General features: G+C 45.6%; 1 protein-coding gene across 1 annotated transcript in view; it reads left to right on the top strand.

Moving 5' to 3' along the window:
• Positions 1-684: 684 nt before the first annotated feature.
• Positions 685-11601, top strand: part of COL13A1 (collagen type XIII alpha 1 chain) — a 122967-nt gene continuing 112050 nt past the window's right edge. The window contains exons 1-2 of the mRNA XM_069071460.1: positions 685-705; positions 6562-6597. The gene's annotated coding sequence lies outside the window, so the exon portion shown is untranslated. The remainder of the gene's footprint in view (positions 706-6561; positions 6598-11601) is intronic.

Raw genomic sequence — 11601 nt, 5'->3', positions numbered from 1 at the left:
ATGAAATAGGTCCAGGAAGTATAAGAATTAACATGACAGGATGGTAGGGCAAGAGCACTTGTATCTGGGGGCCCCCGAAAACACTAGAATCATATAATCCTGAAAGACCCAGGTTCAAAATTGGATACTGACACTTACTGACTACATGACATCGACAAGTCATTCCCCACTTTGGCCTCAGTTTCCTCCTTTGTAAAATGAGAATGCTAAACCCAATGTCCTACACAGTCCCTTCCTACTCAAGATCTGTGCCTCAAGAGAGTGGTTACCATCTCAGCGCCAGCTACAGAGGGGCAGCTCTGGGGGAGTGGGGAGAACAAGACTGTGATTGTGTCATGGCTTAGTAACAGCCATTGGCATTGGCACGGCCCTCCCAGGGCTTCTCACTGAAGCCACCCAAGCACTCTAAGAGGTAAGTACACTCTCTCCATTTGACAAACGAGGAGACCAAAGTTCAGAGATGGCAAGTGATTTGTCAACAAAGCAGAGCCAGCAAGTGTCTAAGTCAGCCCTTGACCCCGGGTCTATCCAGGTCTTCACCTGGGAGGCTTCCCATTAGTCTGCACTGCCCCCTCTCTCCTTGGGAGATGCAGGATTTAGCACTCCATTTCCCTGGCATTAGTTTTAATGACCTCCTTTTTCTCTCTTTTGTTGTTTTTTTTTGCCCTTTTTTTCCAGGGTCCTGCAGGGAGACCTGGACTTCCGGTAAATAGTTTTAATTTATCTTTTCTTGACTTCTCTCTTTTCCTTCATCTTCCTCCCTCATCTCTTTCTCTCTGGTTACTAAGGTTGCTACATCATACCTGTAATCCTTCCCTACTCCACACACTCCACACCTTTATTTCATTGGTCAGCTCCCTTTGGTTGGGAAGCATCCTTTATCACCCACCATTGCTGCTTCTGTGTCCAAATAAGAAGGTCCTTTCCATATCCCCCTCTCATTGACAAAATCCCACTGGCTGAGGCCTGCAGTCCAAAGCTGAGTGCATCCAACCCCTGACCTCCTGGCAGCTGCTAGGAACCCTGAAGGACATAGCCCAACAACCCCCTCATTTTACAGATAAGGAAACTAAGGTTTAGGACTCTCAACCTGGCCTCAGCAAATACAGCCTGTACCCACGACCACAGTCTTTAACCTGCATCCTTTGGTAACATCTACTGACTTTTCATACAAACAGAAGAGTATAAACAGCAGAGAGGGTTTAAGTTACTAATTAAGCCTTAATTTTGTAGTAAAATTAAAATACATTGCATAGAGATCTATCCGATGGTCGAAGAATGGTCAGCTTTTAAAATCCCTAACTTCCTTTAAAGTGTAGCTGAGGTACTTCCTTATTCACAAGGCCTTTCCTGAATCCCCCTCCCCCTATACATCCCCCCCAATTATCAGCATTCTCCCCACCCCTACTAGTAATAACTGTATTTGTTTACTAAATAATTAGTTAACATATTAATTATAGTAATTACAAATAATCCAATTAATATAATTATATCAATATATTGAATATTATATCATAATATAGAAATGTTATATATTTTGTATGTCATTTATATGTATAATTAATAGATATTTATCTGCATACCTTTTGATTTTCCCCAAAAGATTGCAGCTCCTTGAGGGAAGGGCCTGTAACATTTCCTAGCACTTAGTAGATGTTTAGTAAATGTGTTGACTTGAGTTGAATTGGGCCCAGAATTCAAGGGGAGGAAGGAGGTGTAAATTCCCCTTACCCATTCTTTTGGTGCCCCCTAGCAAAGGATAGTGGAGTTAGAATATTGTTTTTTTTCCAGGTGCCAGGTCTGAACACTTAATCAAAAATTTAATCAAGGATCTGAACATTAAATCAACAGCTAAGTTAGTATCTTCGCCTAAAAACCACATGATTGCCTCTCTGCACCCACTGCTTCCTTTCCTACCATTTTGCTCCTAGAGACACAGAAGTGGAAGGTGGCTCCCACCATACAGGGCTGGGACTAGTTTGTATTTTACCTTGATTCATGGGTTTCAATGACCACAGAATTCATCACCAGGTGTCCAGAAGGTAGAGAAAAGATATGAAAAGGGATTGGATGTGTGTGAGGAGAGTAAAAGCTGAGGGGGGTACAGTTGAGTGTCTGGGAGAGCTGGGAGTATGGCAGTGCCCTAGACAGTAATAGGGAGGTTGAAAATGGGGGACAAAGATCATGAACTTTGTTTTGTACTCGCAGAGTTTGAGATGCCTATGGAGTGTCTGTTTTAAAGGGGCATCTGGAGGTGAGTGACTAGCTCAAGAAGAGACAAGGGCTGATCACTTAGCTTGCAATGCTGCCTCTTGATTTGGTAGTCAACGGGAAGCTATTGAAGGTGGAGCTAGTATCTTCCAAGGTCATCACTCTCTTTCTTGGGAGTCTCAGGGGATGAGGGTGAGCACAGAGATGAGTTTGGGAAATCAAGGAGATGAACTATAGACAGGAGCTGGAGGAGAACTTGAATACCAGCTAGTCCAATCCTTTCGTGATGGAGGACTGAGGCTCAAGGAGGTTGTGACTTGCCTAAGGTCACACAGGGAGTAAATGTCAGAGTTAGGATCTGAACCCAGAGCCTTGAACTCCATAACTTTTAGGATTAGGGGAACCAAGCCAATATTATAAACCCCACAGTCTACCAGAGGACTGAGGGAAGGAACACATTACAATACATTCAGAGATCACACAGCTGACAACTATCTTCCCTAACTCTAAAATAGTATTAGATTTAGGTAGAGCTATAGTTAGGGTGGAATGTTCAAGGCTTTGTCCCAGGGTGCCAATATTTAGAAGGCACGGATCCTGCCCTGGTCCTGGGTCACTCTTCTTCTCCCTTCCCAAGAGGGACACTCCCAGTGAGTTCCTGTCCTCCCCAGTCCATGGCCCCACCTTATGGAGCTGCCTCCTCCTGGGACATTTCCTTTCCTCAGTGCCCACATCCCTGGCCCTTGGTCTGAACCCCACCCCACACCAGCCTTTCTTCCTGCCCTAGGCACAAAATTCTTACTCATATCTCTGGGTTTAGGGTCTCCAAATCTGAGGCAGAAAGATTCCAGTTCTCACAAGCATTACATCATTTCCTCTCACCCCTAGTCTTCACCTTTCAAAAAGTAATATAACACTGTAGTCCTTTAAAAGCTAGTGGCCATTACAATTATTGAAATTAAAAAAAAAAGCAGAACCAGTTACCTTTATAATGAAAGGCATTTGGGACCATACTTGGTGCTGGGAAGTCTGGGAAGGCTGGTGGAGCAGCTCCATAAAATACAAGGAGGAGGGTGGGCAGGGGTTACATGCATAAAACCCATGGGGCAGTCTTTTTTTCCTCCAAAGTCCACCTTTAAAAAAGATTTAGAGTAAAATTCATGGAGCAGAGGCTACTACTATGCATAGTTTCCAACCTCCGCACCAATCTGTGCCTAATCCTAACCCATGCATTTTATGACTAAGACTGCAAATAACATTAATTTAAAACACACACATGTGTGTATATATATAATATATAACATATAGGTATATACCAATATACACATCATGAAATGTCATTCCAAAGCCATAGGCTTGACTGTGTGCAACTCACGGCAAAAAAAACTCCTTGGAGCACATCCAAGAAGGAAGAACAGTTAGCAAACTCATGGATTGTGGCTCTGCTTGGGCTTCTGTTGTGAGTGCTGATCATTTGTGACCCTCCAAGAAAGACACTGTAGGTAGATTTCAGATAATCTTAAGATCACTGATTCAGACCTTACAGAGATATTAAGGTCATCTGGTCCAATCCCCTCATTTGGTAAAGGAACTGGAGCACACAGAAGGTCACACAGGAAGGGTTAGAATTTGAACCCAGGTCCCCTGAGGGAGCTGAGTGACGACAGTATATAGAGTGCCAGGCCTGGAGTCAGGAAGACTTGGATTCAGATTTGGCCTCAGACACTAGCGACCCTGACAAGTCACTTGACCCTGTTTACCTCAGTTTCCTCATCTGTAAAATGAGCCAGAGAAGGAAATGGCAAACCCTCCAATATTTTTGCCGAGAAAATCCCAAATGTGATCACAAAAAGTTACATGACTGAAATGACTGAACAAGAACAAAGCCTCTGAGTCTAAATCTAGCACCTATTCCACAATCCCACTGACTGATTCTGGATCCCCTGCTATGAGAATTTCAATCGATTAAACCAGCAATTATTGATGATGCTGTGTGTCTGGCACTGTGATAGGCATGCTACAGTCAGGAGTCCAGAGACTGACCAGGAGAAGACTGTTCTAGACCTGAGTTGTGCTATACTAATTCACTGTATGGCACTGACCTAGACATTTCCTTTCTCTGGGCCTTGGTTTCCCCATTTGTAAAATCTAGAGGACTGGACTAGCTGATGGTGACTGATGATGGCTTCATCAGTCATCAAGCTCTTATTAAGTGTCTGCTGTATGCCAGACTCCATGCTGGGTGCTGGGGTACGATGACCAAAACAAAACAGCCCCTGTCTCCTTGGAGTTATCCAGACACCTTTAGGAAAATCACTTCCTCATGGGCACTCTTGGCTTTAAAGAAGTAGAGTGTTCTGTTGAAAACAAGTGATGGATCTTAACACCAGCAGCACAGATGAGATCCCAGTAGGTGGATTTGTTCCTAGTTACTGCCCATCACCATTTTGACATAGACATCCCATGATACCAGTGCTCCTCCCCATTGGTTCTTGTGCTTTTCAGGTCATGTCTGACCTCTGTAAGGGGAGCAGACTGAGAGCAGGCCCCAGGGCTGCCCACGACTCACTGATTTTCCAGCTGTGCCACAGAACCCAGCAATTCCTCCACCAGACACGCTTGGTCAGATACCATCTTGTTTTCTACGTTCAATTGATTTCTGTTCTTCCTGGCCAGCAGTGAATTTCAGTTCCCCACCCTGAATTTACAAGGTCTGCATTTGTGTGATGGCAAAAAAAATATTTTTTTACTGAGAGGAGCAGCAAACCCTCTCTAAGGAGATTTCCAGAGTGGGAAGATGTAACCCCTGGCTACCAAACAAAGTCGTTTTCCCAGAACGGCTAAATCTTGTGACTTGGCTCTGACTTTCCTGTCTTTTCTAAGGGCAGGAGATGGGAGGAATGGGTAGACTTTCATTCATCTTCCTTAAATCATGTGGCCAAATCAGAGGTGAAGACTTGGGTTCCATTCTCCAGTTTTGCCACGGGGAATCTAACTTGGGGTGGTTCATTCTCTGTAAAATGGGTACAGTCAGCCTCATTGGCAAATGCCACCTAGAGCTGTTAGGTCAGTGGGATGAAGGCCTTTATGAGCACAACTGGCAAAATGGGGTGGTGGAAGGATGGCTGGACTTGGGTGGTTCCCAGCTCTGTGACTGTGGACAAGTCACTTGAAGGCTCTGAGTTTCAGCTGCCTTCTCTGTAAAATAGAGAGTCAATTGAATTAAATTCCACAAACACTCCCTAAGCATACGCCAGGCATTGGGTTGGGTACTGGAGATACAAAGACAAAAAAGCAAAACAGCACCTGCCCCCCAAACAGCTTCCACTCCTCTGGATAATATCTATACTGTTTATCTCGTAAAAAGGCTGTTGAAAGGAGAGTGCTTCGTAAGTAATAAAATGCTATTGGGACAGGAATGATTCTTTCCGTGGTTGGTGTTACCATCTGGAATTGGAAACTATTCCAGCCTCCTTGTTTTTACAGAAGAGGAAACTGAGTCACAGAGAGGGGATATGACTAGTCAAAATTCACATAGTTCATTAATGGAAGAACCAAGACTAGAGTCCCAGTCACCTGACTCCTAATTTCTTTCCGTCATTCAGCAAGCATTTATTAAGCACCTACTATATTCCAGGTACTGTGCTAGGTGGTGGGGACACAAATATTTAAAAAAAAAAAGAAATAGGCCCCACCCTCAAGGAGCTTATATTCTATTGGGAGGAAATGACCCGTCCATGGATAAGAAAATAATAAATGTAGATAAAGTAAATGTATTGTAGATACATATGCAATGTAAATAAGTATTTATCATAAATATAGTATTTATACTGAAACAGTTGGCTCCTGATTAGTGTGAATAATGAACCCCTTGATGTGGTGACATTAATCGAATTCACACTGAATATTTCTATTGGGCTAGAACCAATTAGCATATTTCATACAAGGATAACTTCAAATAGTTTGAATTGGAGCACATGCTACCCCTTCAGGGGATCCATTAGCCACACTAATCAGGACCTTGCTGTATGATGCTTAAATACATACAAATTAAATTCAAATACAAAGTTGCGGAAGGTACTAATTACTGGCGAGGCCCATCACACTGCTCCTGCCTGATGATGTGGTTTGTATCCCAAACACATGGGTGTTTTGTATGTGTGCCCATGGGCACCCACACGGGAAGGTGCCCACATTCCAATTTGTCATTAGGCAAGGCATATGTGGCTGATCACGTCAACCACGATGTTCTCTTGCCCAGTACACTGCCAGTGTGACTTAATTTCCTTGACTGAAGCCTGCCTCCACCTCCGTCCACCTCCATCTGATTTCTTTTGCCTTGCTCCTCAGGGAGACAAAGGCGCCCTTGGGATCCCGGGACGAGTGGTGAGTTGAAACCTGCATTTTTCTGCCTGTGTTGCCACATGCTTGCTTCTTGGGTCCTGGCTCTGCCATCCAGGCCATCTGAGTGTGGCAGTGGGTGAATCTAGAGCTATTCTGTCCAGGGAAGGATGGAGTTAGAGATCCCATCGGTAGGGTATCCTCTTTAGGACTTTCCAGGAAGTTCTTTCACATGGGTATCTTCTATCATATGACAGTCTCCACTATGCAGAAACCTGACATAACATAATTCAAAACTCAGAAACAGTTTCAAGACACATTCCCAGAAGACTCACATAAATAGAATTCTTCTTGGACCATACGTGAAAAATTTCTCCCCTAGTTCTTTCACTCAAGGCCAATGACTGATATTCAGATCTCCCGTGGGTCCTGCCTGGAGCTGTTATCAGCCCTGGGCAAGAAGAGCTAGAGTCAAAAAGAACATATACACCCACCTTCACCATCCCTTTGCCCAAGGTCAATGTCCGTCCCGAAGAAAAATAAGCTTCGCTCTCCAGAAACTGTCTTGACAGCTAACCTTCTGGGAACTCAGCTGTTTCGCAAAGCAAGAGACTCCACATCATGTCAGACCCCAATTCAGCTCTCAAGCCTCAGAAAGTCTGTAGAAAGGCTGAGATCTGTAATATTTGGGGATGAAAAGCCCAGATGGAAAATAATAATACTTAGAGCTTACATTTGAATTTACAAAGTATAGTGCATGCAGTAACGCATGGTAGCCCTGGGTTCCAGGAGCATAAGAATTATTATCCCTGTTTGAAAGACGAAGAAACTGAGCTTCTGAGATGCTCAGGAGCTTACTCTCGTCATACAGTCCATAAGAGCAGAGCCAGGGTACAAAGTCAGATCTTTCGGTGCCAAGCTTGGGCTCTCTGTGCTACATCACATCTGCCTCTTTGCTCTCTGTCCTGAGTGTTTCCAATAGTTATGTTGCTTCCTGTTAGATGGCTCTTCTCCATGGGGAGGAGGACCAGTCATTAGGGCACATGGTGCTGTCTCTCATCTCTGGGTGTCATCTAGAAGAGCCTAGAGTAGGACCAAGGGTCATGGACTAGCCCCATCTTGTGCCCTCAGCCCCTGCCAGGGACAGGTGCTTCCTAATGTCCTGCCATCTCTCCACCGTGGCTACCCATTACACTTCCATGGATAATTCCAGCCCCACCACCTACCAGCTCTGTCCTCTTTGGTTTCTGATCCTCCCTGATCCATCCATCCATCCACACCTAGCCCTTTGTCTCACACCCACCATCACTGGAGCAGAGCCAGTCAAATAAACCATATCACTAACGTTTTCCCCTAGGATCCCCACCTCCCAGACCAGAAATAGATACTGAGATGATTATAGCAGCCTGGAGGGGATGACTGCAATAATCTTCAAGTAAAGGCCAAGGGACCAAGCATTGGGATTATTATAAAGGAAATTATGTTTTCAATTAAAAAAAACTTTAGACACTTGCTATGTGCAATATATTTTAATTTCATTTTAGATAGGATTGGAAAATTCCAGGCATATTATTTCATTGGCACAGGAAACTCCTGGTAAAGAAATTTGTTCAACCAACCAATGCCAATGGGCCAAAGTATCCCAGCTTCTAGTCCTACAGAGGTGACTGGGGCTCTGACAGCTAAGATGCCTCTTCCTCTTCTCTTTCTTGCCCTCAAGTCTCATCTCTCACAGGCAGGATTTGAACCAGGGTCTTCCTAAATCAGAGGCCAACTCATTGTCTACCAAGTCATCCTGCCTCTTTCTGAAGTGAAAAATGAAACAGCTCCTTCCCTCAAGGACCTTACACACTGCTAGTCATTTCAGGTTTGGGTGGGACTAGCTGGCCCTTCCAGTTTTGAGTTTCTAAGATTCAGGGATAGAACAGAGTCTTGTGATTTCCATGAGCTCAGTGATGTGTCCTCCCTGCCCCTAAGCTACCCCCCCACCAAGAACCTAAATTTAAATGTATTGAAATGTACTGGGTGGGGGGGATGGAAATTTCTCCTTCCCTCCCCATCACTGCCAGAGATGGGACCTAACTAACACTAATTCTGAGAGGCAGCAGAGTAGAAGAGAGAATGGGATGTAGGGAAAAGCTCACTGGATTTGGGGTCAGAGGAAATGACTCTGATGCCCGCTACATATGTGACCTTAGAGCAGTTCCCGAATCCCACTAAGCCTCAGTTTCCCTTCTTTGTAAAACAGTTTTTGAATCACAGACTTAGATCTGCAGGGGACCTTCGAGGCTATTGAATCTGACCTCATTTTACAAATGAGAAGACTGAGGCTCAGAGGGAAGGCACTTGGCCAGAGTCACACAACTAGTAACCAGCACAAGACTTTTCTTCCTTGCTCCATGTTTTGTGAATCCTAAGAAACTATAGAAACAGATCTGCTGTCCTCTTCATCATCATCATCATCATCATCATCACCACGCCATCACAGCTGGCCAGCCTATGCTGTAGACAGTGCTAAAATTAAGGAACAGATGTTATCCCCCGCCTCCCTTTTATTTTATTTTCAGGAGGGCCCAAAGCCATCCCGCCAGTCAGCAGATGGGCCTAATAGAATCCCTGCACAAACAATTCTGCTTCCTTATTTCTCTAATGGAAACACTAGCCAAACCATCCCCACTTCCTCTTCCCCCTCTCTTACCTCAAGCCCCCGATGCTACCTTTTGCCAAGGAAAGCAGAGAAGGCATTTCCCCTCTGGTCCTTCAACGCTGGGGGCAGGAACTGGGTCCTCTCAAGCTCTGCACTGAGAACACAACCGGCTGGTCCCACTGTAGAAAGCCACGTGGCCATGGGGCCATAGAGCCAGAAGGAGCCTTACAGACCATCTAGCTAGTCCTCCTTTCACAGAGAGGGAAACTGAGACCTGAAACGTCAAATATGGATTCCCCTAAAACAAAGCTCAGCTTGTTGTAATGGAGAGTTCCAAATGTGGAGTCTGGAAGACCAATGTTCGAATTCCCAGCTGTATGACCAAAAAAAGTTAGCTCGCCCTCTGAGCCTCAGTCTCCTCATCTGTAAAATCGGGATGATAGTAACAGCACCCACTTCACAGGGTTGTTGAGAGGATCAGAGGGGCTGATGTACGACTTCCAGTGGTGACTTTGCCAACCTGAAATCACTGTGCAAATGTGAGCTGTGATAATTATGGACCTAAGACTAGATGAATTAGGAAAAGCCTGATCCTTCTAACTCATTACACCTCCCACTGTGGGACCGAGTACTAGACAAGATGGAATTATCTCCTCCAGTGTCTCCTGGCTTTTAAAGCTTGTTTTCAGCCTATCCTGAATGTAAAGATCGACCCATGAGGCTGCCTGCCAGTCCAGTGATAGTGCAAATTCAGGGCTATAGGGCTAGGGGTGCTGGGCTGGGAGGGACCTTGGAGGGTGTGGACAGTGTTCCAGCCTCCTCATTGTAGAGCCGAGGGGACCGAGGACCAGAGAAGGGAAGGGACAGAGCCTGGGTCACACAGCCAGTGAGTGTGAGCGAGTTTGAACAGAACTCCTCACTCTACGTCCAGAGGTCTCTCTGCTCTCCTACAATCACCACGAGATGCATTATATGATGACATTAACCCCTCCCTGGCTAAGAGGAGATTGAATTAAGGTTGTTCTTTAGTCACTTTATCAACTGAGGGGTCTTTGATCAGCCTGCCCTTCCCTGTCCTGCCTGCTTGGTCCCAAACCTCCATCTGTCCAGATTGATTGATCATCCGTCATCTCCTGCTGCCCTCCCATCCTGCTTCTCAAGTCCATCCATGGCTTCTCTGGATGCTGAAGCATTGGCCTGCTGGGATGCCTGCTCCCCACTCGGCACACTTGACCATAACAGCTGAATCCCAAGAGGACTCTCCCTCCCACCAGAGCTCCTCACCCCAAGCAAGAAACTATTCGTTGCTGGCCAGCTTTTCTGTCTAGATGTGACCTTTCCTAACACACACACACACACACACACACACACACACACACACTTACTCTTTCCCTCTCCTCTTTTTCTCTCCTCTGTCTGTCTGTCTGTCTCTATTCTAATCTTTCTCTCATCTCTTTCTCTCTCTCCTCTTTCCTCTCTGTCTCTCTGTCTTTGTCTCTGTCTCTGTCTCTTTCACACATACATACACATGTTCTCTCTCCATCCCAATCTTTCCTCTCTGTCTCTGTCTCTGCCTCTTTCTGTCTCTCTGTCTGTCTCTCTCTCTCTCACACACACACACACACACACACAAACTGCCCCTTTGGTCCTCCTCAATCTACCGGTTTTTCCCTATAGCAGAGTAAGTCCTAGCCTAGGGTTAGAGATGAGGACTCGAATTCTGCTGATTTCCCTGCCACTGACATAGGGCATTACCAGATGAGGAGGGTCTCTCTCTTCCAAAGCAGGTCAGCACCTTCTCTGGTGTCTGGAGCACCGAGAGATTACATAGTAACACAATACATGTATCTCCGAGGCGTAATCTGAACGCAGGCCTTCATGGCAGAGCCAGCTCTCTAACCACTCTACCAGGCTGCCTTGACAATGGTAATGATATTAGCAACAACCATGGCTCCTGTTTCCAGAGCACTTTTAAAATTCCTTCCTGGTGATCACCCCTTGCAAGTATTATTATCCCAATATTACAGAGACGAATCAGAGGCTGAGAGGTGCAATTACTTGCCCAGGGTCATGCAGCACTCAAGTGAGCCTTGAAGCCAGACTTTGAAGTCAGATTTCCTGATCTTAAGTCCTGTATTCTTTTCTTACACCCCAATGCAAGTGACCCGAGGAGGGCCAGCAGGCAGGCCAAGCAGTGTGCCTTCCCCCTCCATGTACAGACATGTGCTTGTTTGAACACAGAACCCAGACTGGCCCAGCAGCTGCCTTGTTTCTTGTGTCCTGGCTGGGGATGGGGCATGCCATGGGGGTCAATGTGCCATCGATATTGATTCCTCCATTGTCTCTCTCTTTTCTCCCCATCCTCCTTCCTCTCCCCTTGTGTGTCCTTCCTCCATCTCCCC

This window comes from Petaurus breviceps, unplaced genomic scaffold, assembly GCF_028583685.1.
Source record: "Petaurus breviceps papuanus isolate PSGF00001 unplaced genomic scaffold, PetGlider_PUasm1.0 90825, whole genome shotgun sequence".
Lineage (NCBI taxonomy): Eukaryota > Metazoa > Chordata > Mammalia > Diprotodontia > Petauridae > Petaurus > Petaurus breviceps.
The sequence above is the reverse complement of the archived record's forward strand: the minus strand, read 5'-3'. Positions and strand labels throughout refer to the sequence as shown.